The 24,648-nt window shown below is 40.2% G+C and overlaps 1 protein-coding gene across 1 annotated transcript in view; it reads left to right on the top strand.

The window, feature by feature from the left end:
- LOC126473234 (condensin-2 complex subunit D3-like) overlaps nt 1-24,648 on the top strand; it is a 156,028-nt gene that overhangs the window by 8,939 nt on the left and 122,441 nt on the right. The window lies entirely within an intron of this gene.

Here is a 24,648-nt window from a genome sequence, read left to right as displayed (position 1 = left end):
CTACAAATACTAGAAATGTAGGTTTGCCTTTCCTTAATCTTTCTTCTAAGATAAGTCGTAAGGTCAGTATTGCCTCACGTGTTCCAGTATTGCTACGGAATCCAAACTGATCTTCCTCGAGGTCAGCTTCTACTAGTTTTTCCATTCGTCTGTAAAGAATTCGTGTTAGTATTTTGCAGCTGTGGATTATTAAACTGACTGTTCGGTAATTTTCACAACTGTCAACACCTGCTTTCTTTGGAATTGGAATTATTATATTCTTCTTGAAGTCTGAGGGTATTTCGCCTCTTTCATACATCTTGCTCACCAGATGGTAGACTTTTGTCAGGACTGGCTCTCCCAAGACCGTCAGTAGTTCCAATGGAATGTTGTCTACTCCGGGGGCCTTGTTTCGACTCAGGTCTTTCAGTGCTCTGTCAAACTCTTCACGCAGTATCGTATCTCCCATTTCATCTTCATCTACATCCTCTTCCATTTTCATAATATTGTCCTCAAGTACATTGCCCTTGTATAGACCATCTGTATACTCCTTCCACCTTTCTGCTTTCCCTTCTTTGCTTGGAACTGGGTTTCCATCTGAGCTCTTGATGTTCATACAAGTGGTTCTCTTATCTCCAAAGGTCTCTTTAATTTTCCTGTAGGCAGTATCTATCTTACCCCTAGTGAGATAAGCCTCTACATCCTTACATTTGTCCTCTAGCCATCCCTGCTTAGCCATTTTGCACTTCCTGTTGATCTCATTTTTGAGACGTTTGTATTCCTTTTTGCCTGCTTCATTTACTGCGTTTTTATATTTTCTCCTTTCATCAATTAAATTCAATATTTCTTCTGTTACCCAAGGATTTCTACCAGCCCTCGTCTTTTTACCTACTTGATCCTCTGCTGCCTTCACTACTTCATCCCTCAAAGCTACCCATTCTTCTTCTACTGTATTTCTTTCCCCCATTCCTGTCAATTGTTCCCTTATGCTCTCCCTGAAACTCTGTACAACCTCTGGTTCTTTCAGTTTATCCAGGTCCCATCTCCTTAAGTTCCCACCTTTATGCAGTTTCTTCAGTTTTAATCTACAGGTCATAACCAATAGATTGTGGTCAGAGTCCACATCTGCCCCTGGAAATGTCTTACAATTTAAAACCTGGTTCCTAAATCTCTGTCTTACCATTATATAATCTATCTGACACCTTTTAGTATCTCCAGGGTTCTTCCATGTATACAACCTTCTTTCATGATTTGAAAACATGTTAGAATTGTCGAATTAAATTTTTGTAAATTAGTTTTATTGTTAAATTAGAAAAAATATTTTGGTCAATTGCCCCTCTCTGGAAAACACTGAAAAAATTAGAAAGTGATCTACAAATAACAAAGTTTCAAATGACATATGAACACTTTCTTACCTGTGCCATAACCGAATTAACTCAATGTAAAAATACACAGTATTTTGTTTATAATATTTAAGCATTTTGTCAAAATCTAATATTGTCAACACTGTACAAAATGCTGGTGCTGCAATCTGCATTCAAGTTGATTCCGAACTATACATGTGATGAGACAGTTCAATGCTTAGATAATATTTTTTGTATGAGAATCACTTTTCTTCCACCAACTTTTAGGACTCTTTGCTCGGAGAATAAGTTTGGCTTGTTGCTGTAGTGATATCAACTTCGCACAGAAGATGAGAGAAAGAAACATCACAAACATCATTATCAGGCCAATAGAAGGCGGGGATGGTCCATGAGAATGCATGAACCTTACTGTAACATCTCCTTCCTCACAATTCACCTTCTCAACAATTCCCAAATACCAAGAAGAGTCATATGCACATGCAACATAGCAGTTGGTGGGCACAGTGCATTCTGGCATTAGTGGCAGAAGAGCATCTGAGAAATCATGCACGATGCTAAAATCTGTGTCACAGCTCAGCCTTTTTGCTCCAATCTTGATTGGTGATATTGGTACAATGTGATGCATAGATCGTGTTCGAGGAATTATTTTTGCACTTGTGAAGTGCTGAGAAAGATAATGTCTGACTTGTACCATTTCATCTTTTGAAACAAAGAGAACTGAAATGCCTTGCAGGTTCTTGCGACAGAATTCAATTACCTGTGAAGCTGTAAGTATTTGATCTTTATAAACTCTTTGCAAACTTGTTTGTGTGACAAGTCTTTTAACAGTGCCACCAATACCATCAAAGGGAGATTTGCCATGGCTGGTAGCGAAAAAGGACCAGCTGCACTTTATGTTGAAGTCGTGTTCATGATAGCAGATATTTCTGAAATTCTTTTAATTTTTTTATTGTGCAGCACAACCATCAGTGAAATATTCAACGTACACAAGATGAATTTCTGGAAATTCACACTCAAAAAAATTCAATACAGTCTTCTGAGTCTGGTACACCAAGGCAACATCATGTTCTAGATCATTAGAAACAATACAAATACTTTTTTGCGTTCAACTGTTTGTCCTTTTTGTAATATATATTGACAGTGTGAAGAGCGTGGCTGCCATTGTTCGAATGGTACCCCTGTACTTCATCTTGAACAACAAAATTGAGAATTTCACTGAAATCCGTTAAAATTAGCACTGATCCTTCATGAAGTGTTTCCTTTTTCATTTTCAGATAGTCAGATTGTTATTGAGAAATAAAAGAGTGTGGAGTAAGTTTTCCAATTTTTGTAATTAGTGTGTCACAGAATTCTGATGGAGACGTGATTTGAACACTTAAAGTCGTTCTATCAGTTGATATCCATTGACTGTACTGAACCATCTCATCAGGATCATAGCCATCTATTTAATTTTCTAAGTGGGTTTGAAGCAATGAGCTGGTGGGGCATTTTTCACACAGACAAAGCATACAGGCTCAGTTATTCGTATCTAATGTTATCATTTTAATTAGATCTTGGTATGTTTCTTTAATATAAATGGAATTTATAAGCAATTTAAAGTTTTGGTGGTAAATGCACACATATATGGTATGTGTTCCTGATGCTCCTGCTGTTCTGGTTGAAGATAAGCAAATTTTGAGAATACTACTTTGTCTTCAGGATACTTTTTTTATAGAGAGAATACAATTCAGTTAAATTACTTAAAACAAGATGAGTTTGTTCATAGATATTTTGCTGGTGCTCACTTTGTCTTTTTTCCCAGGTATTATTCTTATGTTTTTGTCATCCAAATAAAAGCTCTTTACTTTTTGCTCTGTATCATGTGGCAATGTCTTTCCTCTTTTCTGCTCAGCCATCGATAAAATTCCCTCCTCCATTAAAAGAGCTCTTGCTTATCGTACCAGATATTCAGAAACGTGACATTTGGAACTGACTTTCTGTTGAGACCAAGTTGGTGGCATGAGAGTAAGTAACTGAATTTTTTCACGATTATTTGCATATTCAATTTTCTGTTTGATTTTGTCCATGAGTTCATCACAATGTTTTGCCTTTTCTTCCAGTTCTGTTAAATCATTGTCAGGGATAGTGCTTGCATCAGCAGCCAGCTCAACTTGATATGTATGTGAAATTTTAGTTTTCAGAGCCCCCGCTGCTGATTCCAATTTTCGTTTGGCTGCTGCATACCGACTATGCCAAGCAACTGAATACACCTTTGTAGGAGATAATCCTAAGCTAGTTGAGCTAGTATTGAGCACAGAGAATGAGTCGTCACTTGCTTGTTTTTCATTAATAAGTCTGATACAGGTTGGGCATATTTTCTCCCCAGGAATAATGCCAAAGCCTCTCATTTTGTAGATCATTGCCTTTTCTAAATTAATTTCACCAGATGAAACAAATCATTTATGGCGCTTGAAGGAATCACATCATATTTTCTTATGTAGAGAGAATCTGCCCAGTGTTTTAACACTGTTTAACACACACACACACACACACACACACACACACACACACACACACACACACACACACACACTCACATGAAGCACTTAAATCACGGTATGAATGACTGTTGCTTCACCATAATAAAAGTTCTTGTCCTTCACTGGTCAGTTCATTCACACAATTCAGGGCATTATCACATATATCTTGCAGATACTGTCCAAGAAAACACTGCCTACTTGTACTTTCCGTACTGCTTCAGTCATAAAACCAATATTTGTCGTAAATAATTCAGAACCTAAAAAGTAATTAAATAATGATAAATCATTCTATCCCATTGTTTCATCACAAAAGTATTTCACATTATTATTGTAACATTAGGGGACTTACTTTTGTTTCGGAATGAATAGTTAAAAACTGTAACAATTGAATTTTTAACCAATAATTGACTCGGGGTACAACTCAGTACAAGGGCTCAGAAGTGAGTGCTCAGTGAACACATGACTCAAGACAAAGGAACTGGATGATGAAATACATGTAGTGGCAATAAAACAGTTTTCTCAGATATGATTTGTTCCTAGGAGAATCCATTGTAGCCAACTTCAGCAATTTAGTGGTGACATGGTAGTCATGAATTAGCAACTTCAATATTTCTTTTATAATAATGTTGTTTTTCACATTTCCCATTATTTCTACAAACTGATTCTTTTTGTATGACATAGTGGAATGATTATAATAATATTGTAAAATTTTTAAAGGGATCCATGAAGGGACAATTCCCTTAAAAAATTCTAATGTCCATGCATAGATTTTGTTTAAAAGAAACTATTTACAATTTTTTCTGCAATGTAGATGATGGATATTCACTATAAGAAGCATGACTATAAAAAATAAACCTTCCTCTTTAACTAAAAAAAGAAAATTCAAACCTCCACTGCAAAAAACTGTAGGAGCTATTGCATTTTTAAATTATAAAAGTGCTCATATATGAAAGCCTGAATTCCTGAATCTATACAACTTCTTTTTACCATAAGTGAAAAAGTAATTGACTGCAACATTTACATTTTGGAAATGTGAATATATCTAGGTAAACTTCCACTGCTCAAAATTTCAAGGATTTGCATGACAATGGGTGTCATTTCCTAAAATTTCTGGGTGATTTGATCTGGAATGACCCTTCTGAAGAAAGAAACGGCCAAAAACTAATGTGGACAACAACAAATGTAATATAAAACAGCCATTTGAACATTTGAACATTTGAAGATGAACCCATTGGTCTGAATACAGCAATGCCGCAATTTGTATAAATGAATAGTGTTTGTAATAGTGGTCAGTTGCTCTCCTTTTCTTCGTGTGAATCATGTATTTTATACACAGCCACAGTCTAAAAAATGCCAGTTTTCATAAAAATAACACAAGAAAGTTTTTCCCTAAGTATTGTTAATACTGTGGCTTTATGTTTTATTTGTGATAATACAAAAATAGAAATACAGTATTAGGTTTTTAGCTTGTAGAACTGTATTCGGCAAAAGCCATCTCTCATATATTTTCAATTTTAGAACATCGGAGGGTAGCACAGGTTGCCACAGAGACCATGCGCCGTCTACTAACACATATTTGAAAGAACTATTCCATGGTTTGGCAACTGATTCAAGCCTAAGGACATGCAACAGAGTACCGAGAATACCACAGCACCAAAAACTTGGTGGGGAAAAGCACTTAGAACATTTTCCATTTTCACTCTTCAAATATTGTTGGTGTTAGGGGTGGTTCTAGATTTGCTCGATGGGCAATTGAAGTTATTTCATAATAATGGGGGTGCATAGAAAGTGATCCTTGGCTGTAAGATCAAGTGAAATAACTGGATAGTCAACAGATGATGGGGCAGCTGTGTCTGCAAAGTCTTTATCCAGCTAGGCCTAGAACGACTTCCAAATTTCTCTTTTGCATTCTTTCAGGACTCATTTGGCTGTTGTGTCAGTGTGTTTATATTTTAAGTATATTTTGCTACTTGGGCTGGTGCCTAAATCCTTGTAACACTGCTTGTATAGCAACAACCTTAGAGCAATTTTGGTTCCAGTATATCTTAGGCAAGTTATTGTGAGAGTGGTGAACTGTTTACTGTGGGACGTTTCTTCCATTGTGATCATGAACTGGTCATATGCTGTACATACAGTGAGATGTGTAGACTTACTGGTCATTTTCTCTTTTACCATTTTTGAATAAACTTACCAGTGGAGGGGCAGGGGTTTCGTTCAAAACTTTCTAGTCATGTAACAGAAATATCAACAGTTGAGCTTGTTTGAAAACATTAAAGATATCATTGTATATGTAAGGTCATACAACAATATTAAATACGGGTTTTGATAATTGGTAGTGATGGAAATTACAATGGTTGGCATAAGACACGTAATTATGGTAACTCCACTCTTCTGTGTCATCAGCATGTCAGAGATTTAAAAGTTTGTTGGGGGAGTTGGGGTTAATGCTATGCATGTGTGTGACATTTGGTGAGCCACGTGTGCGTTCTTGATCTTGCCAAGCGGTGAGCACCTCAGGGACCTGAGTCGTCATTGGCATACTGGTGAACATGGCTTTCCCTAGCCAGGACTGGTGAGTGTTGCCAATCCTTTGTAACTTTTAAATTCTGCCCATACTGCAGTGACCTCCATGCTGCGTAATGATGGAACATTGTGTCACAGTGAGTAAGAATTTCAATCTAACCACCTGGATCACAAGCATGGGTCAAACCTCTATAATAATAATAATAATACACTGAAGAGCCAAAGAAATTGGCACACCTGCCTAGTATTATGTAGGGCCCCTGCAACCACGTAGAAGTGCCGCAGCACAGTGTAGCATGGACTCAACTAATGTCTGAAGTAACGCTGGAGGAAACTGACACCATGAATCCTGCAAGGCTGTCCATAAATCCATTAGAGAACAAGGGGCTGAAGATCTCTTCTGAACAGCGCGTTGCAAGGCATCCCAGATGAGTTCAAAAATGTTTGCGTGTGGGGAGTTTGGTGGCCAGCAGAAGTGTTTAAACTCAGAAGAGTGTTCCTGGAGCCACTCTGTAACAATTCTGGAAGTGTGGGGTGTCACATTGTCTTGTTGGAATTTCCCGAGTCCATGGGAATGCACAATGGACATGAATGGATGCAGGTGACCAGGGTCTAGACGTATCAGGGTCCCGTATCACTCCAACTACACGCGCCTCACACCATTACAGAGCCTCCACCAGCTTGAACAATCCCCTGCCGACATGCAAGGTCCATGGATTCTTGAGGTTGTCGCCTTACCCGTACACATCCATCTGTTCGATTCGATTTGAAACAAGACTCGTCCAACCAGGCAGCATGTTTCCAGTCATCAACGGTCCAATGTTGGTGTTGACGGGTGCAGGCGAGGCCTAAAGCTTTGTGTTACGCAGACATCAAGGGTACACGAGTGGGCCTTTGGCTCCAAAAACCAATATCAATGATCTTTCGTTGAATTGTTCACATGCTGACACTTGTTGATGGCCCAGCATTGAAATCTGCTGCAATTTGCGGAAGTGTTGCACTTCTGTCAAGTTGAATGATTCTCTTCAGTTGTTGTTGGTCCCATTCTTGCAGGATCTATTTCCGGCCACAGTGATGTCAGAGATTTGATGTTTTACTGGATTCCTGACATTCACAATACATTCATGAAATGGTCATATGGGAAAATCCCCACTTCATTGCTACCTCAGAGATGCTGTGCCCCATTCCTCATGCGCTGACCATAACACCACATTCAGGCTCACTTAAACCTTGATAAACTGCCATTGTAGCAGCAGTAACCGATCTAACAACTGTGCAAGACACTTGTTATCTTATATAGATGTTGCTGACTGCAGTGCCTTATTCTGCCTGTTTACATATCTCTGTATTTCAATACACATGCCTATATGGGTTCCTTTGGCACTTCAGTATGATATAAATGAAACTCAGACCCAAGTTGTGCTCCATGCCAATAATGCTGATGTTTGTCAGGGAGAAGCAGTTGATAGTGGACAACCTCTGGGCCAGCTGCTGCACCTCAGTTGCAGCTGCTGCAGCAACCCCCTCCTATTGCAACAGCCCCAGCCCAGTGGAAAGAAAGAAGCAAAGAAAATACAAAATCTCACCAATAGAATGGCTCCCATTTTATGTGGAGTGAGTGAGATTTCTAGCACAGGGTTGACCTTTGTGCTTGTGCTTAGGAGATATACATTTTAAATTATCTACTGCCCCTGTGTTAAGGGGTTATAACCTCCACAGAAAGGGTGATCTAAGTGAAGGGAGAGCGGAAGAAGTAGTAACTGTCCCCATAGATGATGCACAGCACTACTCACCACTTGCTGTCAACGCCAGCATACAAAAAGTTGCAGTTATGCTGGTCTAGGGATAATGTCTTTAACTACTAATAAAAATGCCCTGGGTCCTAGGTTTAATTGCACTCACTGCTTAGATTTTGAATGAAAGTAATCAGCAACAGCAGCTGAATGCTTCCAGTATAAGGAGCCACCCCTCGTGGTGCCAATGAACTTTTGAAGATGGTTTGAGGAATGGACAGAGTTTCAGTGCAACCTCTTGCCCTTGGGCTGGAAAAATGCCTCTAAATGCAGAAGAAACAGCAATGACCAATGACATGAGGATGCGGAAGACAATGTCTTAAAAGCACAGAAAAAGACTGAAAAACCAGAAAACTGCTAACATTCTAAGGCATGAAGCACAAAATGTCAGAAGTCTGGTGGTGGTAAGGAAGCCAGAAAATCTAAAAAGGGAAATATCGAAGAAACAGTCTAGATATAGTAGGATTCAGTGAAGTGAAATGGGAAGAAGATAAGCGTTTCTGGTCAGGAACATATACGGTAATGTTAACAGCAGCAGAAAATGGCATTACAGGTTTGGGGTTTGTTATGAATAGGAATGTATGGCAAAGAGTGAGTTACCAGAGTTACCACAAGTTCTGGAAAGCAGGGAATATCAGGAAATTTCAAACATATCAGGGAATTATTAGGGAAATTTGAAAAAAAAAGAAACCACTGGAAAAATCTTGTTTTTGTCTCAGCAGAGGAGATGGTTTGTTTACTGAGATGTCATGTGTCGTCACTGGCTGGGTGCAGCTGAGTACGTGCGCTGCATCCCTACTCCCTCATCTCTACTGCTTTTCCCCTTCCTACCACTCCCCTCAGCTTGCAGTCAGTGCTGCCACCACTTCTTGCCACTAGCCTAACAGCTGCCAATGAGAGGCAGGGAGACGGGAGGATCGGTTTGTTTGGATTTGATTCTCAGACACTGTAGACGCAGCGGCTGGAGATGGCACTCGTGTGCGGAGACGCCAGTCGTGTGCATTAGTTTTGTCTGAGTGATTGTGTGGATGTGTGTGTGATTGATTGTGTGAATGTGTGTGTGATCTTGTTTTCTGGCAAAGTCTGTGGCCGAAAATTTAGTTGTGAGAGTGTGATTGTCTTTCCTACGCACCTGTCTGTGGCTCAGCAATCATCTTTATGGTGAGTTGCTACCTATCCTCATTAGTATTGATCTTAGAGCATTAGCGCAGTTTATCTGTTGCATAGATTGAACACCGTGGTTTCATTTCATCAACATGGTGTCTATGATGTTTCCCACTAATGTGCAAGCCGTGTGCATCGGATCTAGTCTCCCCGATCTGCCCAAAGACCGGGTCTGTTTGTGTGTGGCATAAAGCGATAGATTTTCGTGGTTTATCCAAGGACCCAGGACTCCGGTGCTCCTAATCAGGCCAGAGGCCATGGGTGATCGATTTCAGGAATTGTGACTGTATCACCACAAGTAGATCGTACAGTGCGGCATTTTACAAATATTTTATTTAGTCTAGTACATTTTGGCACTTCGAAAGTAATTGATATGTTAGAAAGTATGGATGTTAAAAGAAGAAAATTGTGGCAGTCACTGGTGGTTTTTACACTATGTACTCATATATTTCTTGAAAGAAAAATCAAACATCACCTGTAAAATAATAGACATAACACAGTGAGTAATAACCGACAATAATGAACGAAGTAGAACTAACATTTTATTAGTGGTCACCTATAGTGTTGGTTTAAAACATCTATTCCCCATTTTATACACTTCTTTCAAGAGGCCTGTTTTTTTCTGGGGATATTTCTGAAATCAGTGAAGGTAATTTAAATTTGTCTTGTGACTCCAAGAAACTGCATAATTTTGTCACCAAATGTGTTTTGTTTTATTGAAATAAAATAACAACAGTGGCTTTAATGAAACACGTATACCAATTGGCTTGCTTTCTCCATCTAAAAGCATTTCATTTTGGAAGATGTTGAGGTTAGTACTTTAGATTTTTGCTCACATGGGGGAGAAATATGGAAGTCCTTACATTTTTTTCATCAACTTATGTCTTTACTTACCTTTGAGATCACAAAATTTGTCAGGGAAAAATGCTAAAACTTGTCTGGAAATCAGCGAAATATCAGGGAACTTCACTTAGGGAAACTTGTGGCAACCCTGATTACTGAAAACAATTCACTGATAATATTATTCTCTTCATAATCAAAAGCAAAACAGTGGCAACCACGGTAGTTCAGTTATACATGCTTTAGTCACAAGTGGAAGATCATAAGATCGAGTATATGAGGACATTGAATGTATAACCCAGTTGGGAAAGGGAAATTAAAATACAAGAATCATGGGGAATTGGTAGAGTGAAGAGTGCCACTCCACAGTCAGATGCTATAGACATAGAGCGTCTAGTGTAAACCGTCAGCTGAGAATCCCCATGCCTTTCAAATTGTAAATGCTCAGTATCTATCATATTATAGGTGATATCTGGATAGCAGTTCCTAAACTCCATAAATTGTCTCCCTAATCTGTTGATGGTATGGAAGAACATCAGATGATATCAGACAAATGTGCAAGGTACTCAGTTACTGCTGTAATGAAGTGTGGTATCTTCCAGCCCAACAAAAAATACATTACTCAGATATGTGATTTCCCTAAATCACTTCAGGCAAATGCCTGGATGTTTTCTTTGAAAGGACACAGCCAATTTCCTTCCCCATCATTCCTCAACCCGATGGGAGTGATGACTTCGCTGTTTGGTCTCCTCCCCCAAATCACCCAATCAACCTTCTGTAACAAGTTGGTGGAGGAGCCATGGGCTAGCCACATGTGACTGGAATTTTTCATTTTCTGTATGGAGCACTTTGAGGAGAGGCCGGCCGGAGTGGCCGTGCGGTTCTGGGCACTACAGTCTGGAGCCGGGCGACCACTCCTGTCGCAGGTTCGAATCTTGCCTCGGGCATGGATGTGTGTGATGTCCTTAGGTTAGTTAGGTTTAATTAGTTTTAAGTTCTAGGTGACTGGTGACCTCAGAAGTTAAGTCGCTTAGTGCTCAGAGCCATTTGAACCAACTTTGAGGAGATGGCACTAAAAACTGTACAACTCAAACCTGAACACTTCTTCTGTTATGTGGATGACACCTTTGTTGTGTGGGAACATGACGGAGAGGCCCCAAATGAGTTCCTGGACCACCTGAACAGTGTCCATCAAAGCATACAGTTTACAATGAAGCTAAACAGGGTGGATATCTTCCATTTTTGGACATTCTAATAAGAAGAAAAACGAATTATATCCTAGATGGAAGACATACACAGATCTGCATCTACGTAAAACGAGCTGTCATCATCCTGTGCAGCGTTGCACTATTCTAACAACTCTAGTACCCAAGGTGCATGCCATTTGTGACAAAGACAGCCTCCTAACTGAGTTGCAGCACCTTAGAGACATGTCTCACTGAATTGAGTTCAATGAATTGCAGATTAGATGTGCTTTGAAGAAAACAAATGATACGGCCATCTGGAAAGAAAAGGCAGTGAAAGAGGAAGAGAAACTCGTCTTTATCCCCTATCTTGTGGCTCCCTCAGCCAAAATTGAGGGAATCTTTGGAAAAAAAACAATATTGGGGCCATCTTTCGATCACCATGAAAAATGAAGGATATCCTTGGCTTAGAAAAGGACAAACTACAACTCTAAAATACCTGTCACATATATCATCCCTTTTGAGAGTGGTTGCCAATACAGTGGACAAACACAGTGCTGCATCTCACAATGTTGTGTAGAATACATTAGATGCATACACTGGGGGCATAAAGTTAAATGAGAAGTGGCAGAACACAGTCTCAGTCTCAGCGAGGAATTTGTTGTGTGATACTGGTGATTTTTGGGTGAGCATCATCAGAGAATCAGTTGAGATAAAGTTCCGTGACAATCTCATCAACAGGAATGATGTCTACCAGCTAAGTTCCACATGGAACACTGCACTGGCACTTGGCATGGCTCTTGACACTGCACTTCGCACTACGCCAAGAATGCACCTGGCACATGACACTATGCGAGCCTGGGCAAGACTGAATACACCGAGGGTCGAACAGCGATCCAAGCCCCCCACCACATGTTGCTGAAACCCCCCGGCCGGAGACATGGGTAGTGAGAGACAGTGGCTGCTTAGGTATATACACTGATAAGCAAAAACATTATGACTATTGCCCACTGCAATGTTGGATGCTGCCTAGTGGCGTTGCAGGTAAGTGATCTGATTACTATGCAGAGCCTGTGAACGAGCATCTTGAAAAGGGTGAAACTGGTCGCGTGTTCACATACTGTCATGAGCATCTACAGAAAGAGGTAGAAGGATGGTGAAACTACCACAAGTCACTAAATAGTAGGATGTCCACAGCTGTTCACAGAACGTGGTAGGTTTGGAGGCTTGTCTGCTCTGTAACGTAGGGCAGATGGTGATTTGTGGCATCTCTGCTGATGAAGCACAATGCTGTTTCATGCACATCTGTTATGGAGCACACCATTTTCATCGTATATTGTTGAACATTTAGCCCCGCAGCAGATCACTCCTACATGTTCACATGTTGACCCAACATCATCATCAATTACAATATCAGCAGGCTTGACACCTTTGGGATTTGACTGTTGATCGATGGAAACGTGTCAGTTCTTCGGGTGGATCTCATTTTTTTTTACAAAAGGTCAATGGTCGTCTCCATAAATGCCTTCATTGAGGTGAAGAGCAGCTCAAAACATGCAGTGCGCCATGGATGCAGGCTGGTGGGAGCAGTATTAGGCTATGGAGACAGTATCCTGTGTTTGCATGGGACTTGTGGTAGTAATTGAAGACATGCTGACAGCTGCGGACCACTTGCATCCCTTCATTCTTGGTGCCTTCCCTGATGGTGATGCCATCTTTCAGCAATATGGTTGTCCACCTCTCGGACCCTTGACTGTGCTAAAGTGATTTGAGGAGCATTATAGTGAGCTCACGTTGATGTCTCTGTGATGAAATTCATCTGATGTAAATCCTATGGAACCCATCTGCGTCGCTATCAGGCCCCATCACCATGTAAGCAAATCAGCAGCCTGTTATTTACACAAATTACATGACCTGTGGATAGGCATCTAATGCTACATACCTCCACAAATCTACCAAAAAACTGTCGGATCCCAGATACACAGAATCAGTGGTGTATTTCATTCCAAAGTTGGACAAACAAGCTAGTATTAAGCAGGTGGTCTGTATGTTTAGGCTCATCAGTGTACGTAGGATGCAGTTACTCTTGTGGTGTGTTATACTCTCTGAGTAGTGGAAAAGGAGAGAAGTAAAAAGTGTGTTGGTGGAATAGAGGGCTGTGTAGTGCCGGAATGGGAAAAGCAGGTGGTGATGCCTAGATATTTTACATTTGTGATTATTTCTAGAGACCTTTTGACAATTGAGGATCCAAGTGGTATGTGATCATTTTGACTTTCCATGTGTGTTATTATATTTGGTTATAATCTACTCTAGTATAAACCACGATTACAAAGAGTATTGTACTATCAATCTTCCTTGAAGTATGCCTATTGTTACTATTGCTTTTGGCGATAGGGTTATTCTGTGTCAAGTGGTCTAATTTCAGAAAACGTTCCTGCATAACCATCACAGGTTTTGCTGAAAACTTACATGAACATTCACAAATGTTCCCATCAAACATAGGTAAAGTTTTACCTTGACCAGTGTAACACTTGCAGAGATGCAGTCATTTGTTTGACCCCATAGTGCAGCTTTCAGCTGTGCATCCTTGAGATTTTGGCAACTTTGAGACGTAATATCTCCAGCAGTATTTTGTAGAATGAAACAAAACTTGACATCATGTACAACTTAAGCATAATAATAATAATAATAAAAAGATTTCTAGAGCAATTTTCATATGAATAATTTGAAGCAAAGTTAGCCAAAAAGATACAAGCCTGAAAAAACAATGTGAAGTTTAGTGTCTTATATTTCCAGAAGTAACTGCGGGACAAGTCTGAAACTGTGCACGCAATAACTTACCAATAAATGGTCTTACAATAAAAGACTTTATTCTCCTACTACATTCCAATCATTTACAAATTGAGGGAAAGTTGACGGGTTTTATAAAAATGGCAGAAATTGGTAATTTTAGCCCCCTCTTAGTAAAAAGTCTTTTGTAAGCTGTTTTAAACACTTTTCATTAGAAAGAATATGTTCTAAAACACCTATAAAACTAGATTTGGTTTTGCAATGCAAGCATATAAAGCCCTAAAAATGACAATGTGGAGGTGCATTGAAAGTGTGTCCACGTTTGCCTGGTATCAAATTAAATCTGACATATTTTATTATGTTCTACAAATGTTTAATTCTCTCAGGGGAAGGCAGTTGCAAAAGTCCTGTTGTAGTACCCCCAGAATTTTATGAAAGTCTGGAGACACTTCTGTTCCAGCCGTTTCGAACACACGTTATTTTAAAGCAGGACGTAAGGATGAACATGGGATACTGCACTCATTTATTGTTTGTGCAGGCAAAACTGGAAGGGAGATAATTCGTCGGCGCTGGCAAGTGTTAAGTGCGACCTGTCGAGAATAAGCAAATATGGCCCGGAAGCTCCGTGGCCGGCTGCAAAGAGTAATATAGCATTGTATTGTTAAAAAACAAATGGAGAGACTCGAAATAGTGACTGTTTATTAGACGTTGAACTGCTGTTGAGAATACGTGGACTGGATGTGGATAGTCAGCCACAATAAAAGCATATGTATTAATTGTGTTCAAAAATGGGTAATTAACTGATTCTGGGTGCCCGGTAATGTGTGGGCTCGCGTCATAAAGTTTAGTTGTTTTTTTGTACAAAGTGGAAATAAATATGTTCTGGTGCATTTAATGATATTCCCAGAGTAGCGTATTCTTTAAATAAGAAGAGAGAGAGCGAAAATTTCCCCTTCCTAGCAGTGAAATTTTCGGAGAAGCGGCCAGTGCTAGCAGAAGACATCGGCGCTGCAAGAAAGCAGAACCAGGAATCTTCAACAAGCAAGTCCACAAAAACGCTTAAGCTGTATAGAGAGAGCTTAACATTACACTGGACCACCGCACTGTCATGACTCCTTATCATGCATTTGAGCCTGATTTTGTGCTATAATATCTAAAAAAGTCAAACTGGTTATAAAGTTCAAAATTACTAAGGCATTGGAGATATTCGTTGTAAAATTGTTGCATAACAGCTGCAACACACATTTTATAAACTGTCTTCAAGTTTTACACCATTGTCACATTGTGTAAATTTTGGTGAAGTTCATAGCAGTCTGCTTGAAATTTTTTGAAAGGATTCATGTAATAGACAATTTTGAGTGGTTTTTTTTTTATTGTGCAATTCTGTTAATGTACAAGTTTCATTCTGATTTACAGTATGACATATTTTGTGTTCGCATAGTTTATGGTTTATACACTCCTGGAAATGGAAAAAAGAACACATTGACACCGGTGTGTCAGACCCACCATACTTGCTCTGGACACTGCGAGAGGGCTGTACAAGCAACGATCACACGCACGGCACAGCGGACACACCAGGAACCGCGGTGTTGGCCGTCGAATGGCGCTAGCTGCGCAGCATTTGTGCACCGCCGCCGCCAGTGTCAGCCAGTTGGCCGTGGCATACGGAGCTCCATCGCAGTCTTTAACACTGGTAGCATGCCGCGACAGCGTGGACGTGAACCGTATGTGCAGTTGACGGACTTTGAGAGAGGGCGTATAGTGGGCATGCGGGAGGCCGGGTGGACGTACCGCCGAATTGCTCAACACGTGGGGCGTGAGATCTCCACAGTACATCGATGTTGTCGCCAGTGGTCGGCGGAAGGTGCACGTGCCCGTCAACCTGGGACCGGACCGCAGCGACGCACGGATGCACGCCAAGACCATAGGATCCTACGCAGTGCCGTAGGGGACCGCACCGCCACTTCCCAGCAAATTAGGGACACTGTTGCTCCTGGGGTATCGGCGAGGACCATTCGCAACCGTCTCCATGAAGCTGGGCTACGGTCCCGCACACCGTTAGGCCGTCTTCCGCTCACGCCCCAACATCGTGCAGCCCGCCTCCAGTGGTGTCGCGACAGGCGTGAATGGAGGGACGAATGGAGACGTGTCGTCTTCAGCGATGAGAGTCGCTTCTGCCTTGGTGCCAATGATGGTCGTATGCGTGTTTGGCGCCGTGCAGGTGAGCGCCACAATCAGGACTGCATACGACCGAGGCACACAGGGCCAACACCCGGCATCATGGTGTGGGGAGCGATCTCCTACACTGGCCGTACACCACTGGTGATCGTCGAGGGGACACTGAATAGTGCACGGTACATCCAAACCGTCATCGAACCCATCGTTCTACCATTCCTAGACCGGCAAGGGAACTTGCTGTTCCAACAGGACAATGCACGTCCACATGTATCCCGTGCCACCCAACGTGCTCTAGAAGGTGTAAGTCAACTACCCTGGCCAGCAAGATCTCCAGATCTGTCCCCCATTGAGCATGTTTGGGACTGGATGAAGCGTCGTCTCACGCGGTCTGCACGTCCAGCACGAACGCTGGTCCAACTGAGGCGCCAGGTGGAAATGGCATGGCAAGCCGTTCCACAGGACTACATCCAGCTTCTCTACGATCGTCTCCATGGGAGAATAGCAGCCTGCATTGCTGCGAAAGGTGGATATACACTGTACTAGTGCCGACATTGTGCATGCTCTGTTGCCTGTGTCTATGTGCCTGTGGTTCTGTCAGTGTGATCATGTGATGTATCTGACCCCAGGAATGTGTCAATAAAGTTTCCCCTTCCTGGGACAATGAATTCACGGTGTTCTTATTTCAATTTCCAGGAGTGTATGTACTGATGAAATGTTTTAAAATCTGTTGCTGTGATCTGTGGTGGCTTAAACATTGCTGGTTTGTTTTAAAGTGAGAAAACCAGCATCCCCATCACCCTAGGGACCATGCCTGATAGCTTTGCAACAGCAGCTATGGGTGGGTTACTTCATCACTGGTTCCGAAGCCGATAAGGGTTTCTTTATATAGTATCCCAAGCCTGATTATACACATGCCAAAGCTAGAAGAGTTCTTTTTTTAGGACCCTAAGCTCACCTTTACTTCAAGTTACTTGAATTTATTAAATGTTTCATTAATTTGAATACCTTGAGGAAAACTATAATGCCAGTGAGATGATGTCACTGATGATACTGAAATTGACTGCAGTAATGTGCTGTTTTAGAACCCAGAATTTTCACTCATTGATGGCCAATAAAATGAATTTGCTGTGCCATGTGGGTAAGCTTATTAAAGCATCCTTTTGCTCAGCAGAATTCTCACTGATATTTCCAATTCCCCACTATTTTTCATAAATGCATATCGCATATTGTCCTGGCTGGAGGTCATATGTTAATATATCTCCTTCACTACTGTCACTAATTTGGCCAGAAAAGATGATGCATCATTTGAAGCTCTGCTGATCTGAAGCATTGTTTAATCAGTTGACAAAAAATGATGATTTTTCTCAAGTTCCTGCTAGAATATGCCCCATGTTTAAACACCTCTTCTTGTAACACTTTATTTTGTTCAATTTCTTCTTTACTGATGTAAGGAAATTTAATGCCATTTTTACTAATTAATGAAACAAGTCAGCAGAGTTTCAAATGATACATCATCTTTTCTGACTATAATTAGTGCTAATATTGAATGAGATAAATTATCATCAGACCTCCAGCCAGGACAATATGCTGTATACATTTAGGAAAAATACCTGTGAGACTTCCAGTGAGCAGGATGCTTTAATAAGCTCCATTTTCATCAGTACACTCATGTTCCACCCAAATCACAAACTATGCAAACACAGAATATGCTATACTTTAAACTGGAATTAAACTATCACAGCAGTAGCATTGTACAATAAAAAAGACATTCCCAAAATCCTGTATAACATGAAAACTTTCCAAAAACTGTCTGGCAGACTACTGTGAACTTCACCAAAATCTACACAGTGTGATAATGGTGTAAAACTTGTGGTCGTAAGGACTTTTGGTTGTACCTTCCACAGAGAACACTAAACAATTGTAGACTATAATAAAAGATCTCGTGAGTAATTTGAGCAACAACAGAACATAGTCACGTCTTCAATGTATCTCCACCTTTTTGTATTTTAGAGCCTGATATGCTCCCATTGGAAAACCAAATCTCATTTTTTTAGGTGGGCTAGAACACGGTTTTTCTCATGAAAACTGTTTAAAAGAGTTTACAGTAGTTTTTTTGTGAAAGTGCACTAAAAGTACCCATTTTTTTAATATTTTACAAAAATTGTCATCTTTGCAATCAATTTGTAAACAACTGGAAAGCGGTATGAAAATGAAGCTTTAAATTCTAAGACCATGTATTGCTAAGTTATTACATGCAAAATTTCAGGTTTACGCTGCAATTACTTCTCAAGACATAAGAAGCTAAACTTCACTTTTTTTGAGCTTGAATCTTTTCAGCTGACTTTGCTTCAAATTATCCACATGAAAATTGTGCAAGAAATCTTTTTTTATTATTACACTTAAGAGAGTGCAAAAAATTGCTCACAGTGCCAAGTTTTGTTTCTCTCTAGAAAATGTTGCTAGAGATATGTCTCAAAGTTGCCGAAAACTCAAGGCTGTGCTGTTGAAAGCTGTGCTAAAGGGTCAAACAGATAACTATATTGTGCAAGTTTGAATTGGTGATGTTGGTGAAACTTTTCTATTGTTTATTGGGAATGTGTGAATGTTCACACAGAATTTTATCAAAATTCATGATAGTCATATGGGAACTTCTAGATGACTTGGCATAAAATGACCCGATATTCCTCTCATTCAAGACAAAGTAAAGGGCTTCTTTTCTCCAAGGGAGTCCACAGCTTCATGTGTAATCCAGTATTTTGTAAACACATTTTGTTTACAAGCTGACAATGTGGTGCTGAATTAAGTTTTTTCTGTGTGTTGAGATACACCATTAATCTTAGTGCAGTAATGTAAAGTGTTCAGAATGTAATAAAGAGAGTTGAGTATTTCATCATTTCTCCAGAAAGTCAAGAAGAGTTCAACAATTTTTATCTTTCATAAAAACAGCAACTTGCACTCACTGCCGTTCACAGTGAATGATCAGTTTCTCTGAAAACCAATGTTAGAAGAGAATTAGTTCTTATTTTGTGATTAACATATTATGTAACAATACATGATGTGATCAAAAGTATCTGGACACATTAGGTGCATTGTGCGGCCACCTACTGCCAGGTACTCCATATCAGTGACCTCACTAGTCATTAGACATCGTGAGAGAGCAGAGTGGAACTCACGGACTTTGAATGTGGTCAGGTGATAGGGTGTCACTTGTGTCATACTTCTGTATGCGAGATTTCCACAGTCCTAACCATCAATAGGTCCACTGTTTCTGATGTGATAGTGAAGTGGAAACATGAAGGGACACATACAGCACAAAAGCGTACAGGCCGACCTTGTCTGTTGACTGACAGAGACCGCCGACAGTTGAAGAGGGTCGTAATGTGTAATAGGCAGACATCTATCCAGACCATCACGCAGGAATTCCAAACTGCATCGGGATCCACTGCAAGTACTATGACAGTTTGGCGGGAGGTGAGAAAACTTGGATTTCATGGTCGAGCAGCTGCTCATAAGCCACAAATCACACTGGTAAATGCCAGATGACTCCTTGCTTCGTGGGAGGAGTGTAAACATTGGATGATTGAACAGTGGAAGAACGTTGTGTGGAGTGATGAATCACGGTACACAATGTGGCGATCTGATGGCAGGGTGTGGGTATGGCGAATGCCCGGTGAACATCATATGCCAGCGTGTGTAGTGCCAACAGTAAAATTCGGAGGTGGTGGTGTTATGGTGTGGTCGTGTTTTTCATGGAGGGGGCTTGCACCCCTTGTTGTTTTGTGAGGCACTATCACAGCACAGGCCTACATTGATATTTTAAGCATCTTCTTGCTTCCCACTGTTGAAGAGCAATTCGGGGATGGCGATTGCATCTTTCAACACAATCGAGCACCTGTTCATAATGCACAGCCTGTGGCGGAGTGGTTACACTATGATAACATCCCTGTAATGGACTGGTCTGCACAGAGTCCTGACCTGAATCCTATAGAACACCTTTGGAATGTTTTGGTACACCGACTTCATGCCTGGCCTCACTGACTGACATGGATACCTCTCCTCAGTGTAGCACTCCATGAAGAATGGACTGCCATTCCCAAAGAAACCTTCCAGCACCTGATTGAACGTATACCTGCGAGAGAGGATTTTTATCTTATCTCCCATTTTTATGTTCATATAAGTGTTCAAATGTGCAGATTGTGGCACAGTCTTGTTACACGAGGTAGTTTTGTAGTACAGAATTTTAGCTTCTGTTGTATCATCATCTATTTCAGAATCTATATTGTTAATGATTGACTATTAATTTATTTTACATAGTACCAGAATTTTATATAGCTGGATTGGTGCCCTTTAATTTTTTTATCACACTCAGTTAGCTGTTTTTAATACTAATCTGAGGACATGGCATAAATAGGAATGGGCTGGTCCCAGAGGCAAACAGTGTAAAATATGTGATGGTTTAACACAAAATATGTACAAGGCAGCTGTAATAGAGTCTAGAGGGCAAAAGTATGAATAGAAGAAGTAACTCAGTGTTGGTTCCAGTATTGGATCAGAGTTCAGAGAGCATTGCAAGTAGGTCATGTAATCCCAAATTTACGAGTTACTCAAGTGAGCACTCAGTGGCGAAGACAATATAATACTTTCCTGTTAGCCGAGTCTCAGCTTTTATACTCTGCTAGGCTCCCAGAGCACCAAAAGCCTTGGATATCAGTCTGTGAACACAGAATGTTGCTCAATTAAATCGTAAGTGCCCGGTCAGGGCACTGGAGATTTTATTTCATTCAACTTCTGTTTGCCTGTATGACTGTGAAGTCTTAAGAATCTGTGATTCAGATTTCCACTTTCTAAAGTAACTTTATATCATTATTATTAAGCATTGTTGTACCTCTCCAGTAGTTCACTATTTGAATGGAACAAATGTACAGTATACCTGTATATCTGTTGTACAACTTCTACATTGTCATCCACAATAATTGAATGTTAGCTGTGTGGTTTCCACCAAATTTCAGTTCTTAGTATTACATGTGGGTTACTGCTTTCTGTTAAAGTGGTGATTTCAGTGTGTGTCGTGGCTGTTAACAAGTACTTTAATACTGTAACACTCCATATTTGATATATGTATTAATTAGCTTCTGAGGTGAAGTTTGTATCTGAGGATCTTTGGATGTCGCTAACTCATTCCCCCCCCCCCCCCCCCCCCCCCCCCCCAAAAAAAAAAAAAGGTGCGTTAGTGCATTGAAAATATACTTTGCCACCAAAGTAACCATTTCCAAAGTGTAGTACATGCTTACTTATCCAAGAAACTAGTGAGTGGAATGGTGCAGAGGTACAATACTTGGTCCACACTTGGAAGAACAGTAGTTATGTCCCTGACTACCCATTATAATTTAGTTTTTCCTAAACTGCTTGAGGCATATATTGTGATGTTTCCTTCAGAAAATGACATGGATGATATCCTTCAATGTCCATCCCCCATCTTAGAATGTGATCTGTGTGTAATGACGTTGTTGTTGACTGAACATTAAACATAATAATATTCTTTCTTTTTTTATCCCAGAATACTGCAATTTTCCATCCAGTAGTGCAGACTTGTGATGGGACAACAGATTGCTTTTCACAACTGACTGATCGGTCAATTATTTTTTTGTTCAGTTGGTTTTTCCAGTCAAGTGAAACAACTGAATGAAACTAGCCTTGCGAGCTGTATGAATGTTTTCACTCACCCACCAGATTTAAGTAGTTTCACTCAATGTGAGACAATTTATTGACAGATCTCTGTTGTTTGCAGCATTATATGAATGTTTTCACTCTGTCTCTGGGTTTGAGTGACTTTACGTACATACTTTTTCAGCCTTTTTGGTTATACATTAACCATAACTACGTTGAACAACTTTTTTTAGAGACAAATAAAGTATCTTATTTCAAGGAAATGTAAATAAAAAGTGTATTTCTAAAAGTAAGTATTTTCAAAATTTATGTATTGGCTCTTGATATTCATGCAAGTGGTTCTCCTTTCTCCAAAGGTCTCTCTAATTTTCCTGTAGGCCGTATCTATCTTACCCCTAGTGAGATAAGCCTCTACATCCTTACATTTGTCCTCTAGCCATCCTTGCTTAGCCATTTTGCACTTCCTGTCGATATCATATTTGAGACATTTGTATTCCTTTTTGCCTGCTTCATTTACTGCATTTTTATATTTTCTCCTTTCATCAATTAAATTCAATATTTCTTCTGTTACCCAAGGGTTTCTACTAGCCCTCGTCTTTTTACCTATTTGATCCTCTGCTGCTTTCACTATTTCATCCCTCAAAGCTACCCATTCTTCTTCTACTGTATTTCTTTCCCCCATTCCTGTCAAGGAGTATATAGAGGGTCTATACAAGGGCAATGTACTTGAGGACAATATTATGGAAATGGAAGAGGATGTAGATGAAGATGAAATGGGAGATATGATACTGCGTGAAGAGTTTGACAGAGCACTGAAAGACCTGAGTCGAAACAAGGCCCCCGGAGTAGACAACATTCCATTAGAACTACTGACAGCCTTGGGAGAGCCAGTCCTGACAAAACTCTACCATTTGGTGAGCAAGATGTATGAGACAGGCGAAATACCCTCAGACTTCAAGAAGAATATAATAATTCCAATCCCAAAGAAATCAGGCGTCGACAGATGTGAAAATTACTGAACTATCAGTTTAATAAGTCACAGCTGCAAAATACTAACACGAATTCTTTACAGATGAATGGAAAAACTGATAGAAGCTGACCTCGGGGAAGATCAGTTTGGATTCCGTAGAAATGTTGGAACACGTGAGGCAATACTGACCCTACGACTTATCTTAGAAGAAAGATTAAGGAAAGGCAAACCTACGTTTCCAGCATTTGTAGACTTAGAGAAAGCTTTTGACAATGTTGATTGGAATACTCTCTTTCAAATTCTGAAGGTGCCATGGGTAAAATACAGGGAGCGAAAGGCTATTTACAATTTGTACAGAAAGTAGATGCCGATTATAAGAGTCGAGGGGTATGAAAGGGAAGCAGTGGTTGGGAAGGGAGTGAGACAGGGTTGTAGCCTATCCCCAATGTTATTCAATCTGTATATTGAGCAAGCAATAAAGGAAACAAAAGAAAAGTTCGGAGTAGGTATTAAAACTCATGGAGAAGAAATAAAAACTTTGAGGTTCGCCGATGAGATTGTAATTCTGTCAGAGACAGCAAAGGACTTGGAAGAGCAGTTGAACGGAATGGACAGTGTCTTGAAAGGAGGGTGTAAGATGAACATCAACAAAAGCAAAACGAGGATAATGGAGTGTAGTCGATTTAAGTCGGGTGATGCTATTGTCGGGAGTTTTGCTATTTGGGGAGCAAAATAACTGATGATGGTCGAAGTAGAGAGGATGTAAAATGTAGACAGGCAATGGCAAGGAAAGCATTGCTGAAGAAGAAAAATTTGTTAACATCGAGTATAAATTTAAATGTGAGGAAGTTGTTTCTGAAAGTGTTTGTATGGAGTGTAGCCATGTATGGAAGTGAAACGTGGACAATAAATAGTTTGGACAAGAAGAGAATAGAAGCTTTCTAAATGTGGTGCTACAGAAGAATGCTGAAGATTAGATGGGTAGATCACATAACTAATGAGGAGGTATTGAATAGAATTGGGGAGAAGAGGAGCTTGTGGCACAACTTGACTAGAAGAAGGGATCGGTTGGTAGGACATGTTCTGAGACATCGAGGGATCACCAATTTAATATTGGAGGGCAGCGTGGAGGGTAAAAATCGTAGAGGGAGACCAAGATATGAATACACTAAGCAGATTCAGAAGGATGTAGGTTGCAGTAGGTACTGGGAGATGAAGAAGCTTGCACGGGATAGAGTAGCATGGAGAGCTGCATCAAACCAGTCTCAGGACTGAAGACCACAACAACAACAACAACAACAACACATGTATTGGCTTAGTTAAATACAAATTTTTGTACTTGTGGCATTAAATATAAATATTTGATTGGTTTCTAAAAGTCTAATATCTGGTGTTGCACTGCAGATTTATGTATATATAAATGAACAATTACTTTTCAACACGTTTTTATTAGGCCAATTTATTCATTACAGATTTTGGAATTGATTTTAAACTAACCTGCTAATAAGCCAGACCTGAAAATTTCACCTTAGCTCAGAACTGAATGAAATGCAATATCAACTCACTTTCTTTTCTGGTGTATAGCGGACGGTACTTGGTGTTCCATTGCTTTTCTCTGTTTTCCTATTTCAGCGATGAATGTTTCACAATTAAGAACAATTTCTGCTGGGCTTCTGT

This window comes from Schistocerca serialis, chromosome 4 (genome assembly GCF_023864345.2).
Source record: "Schistocerca serialis cubense isolate TAMUIC-IGC-003099 chromosome 4, iqSchSeri2.2, whole genome shotgun sequence".
In the NCBI taxonomy this organism is placed as follows: Eukaryota; Metazoa; Arthropoda; class Insecta; order Orthoptera; family Acrididae; genus Schistocerca; species Schistocerca serialis.
Note: the sequence above shows the minus strand (reverse complement) of the source record. Positions and strands in the feature narration are given on the sequence as shown.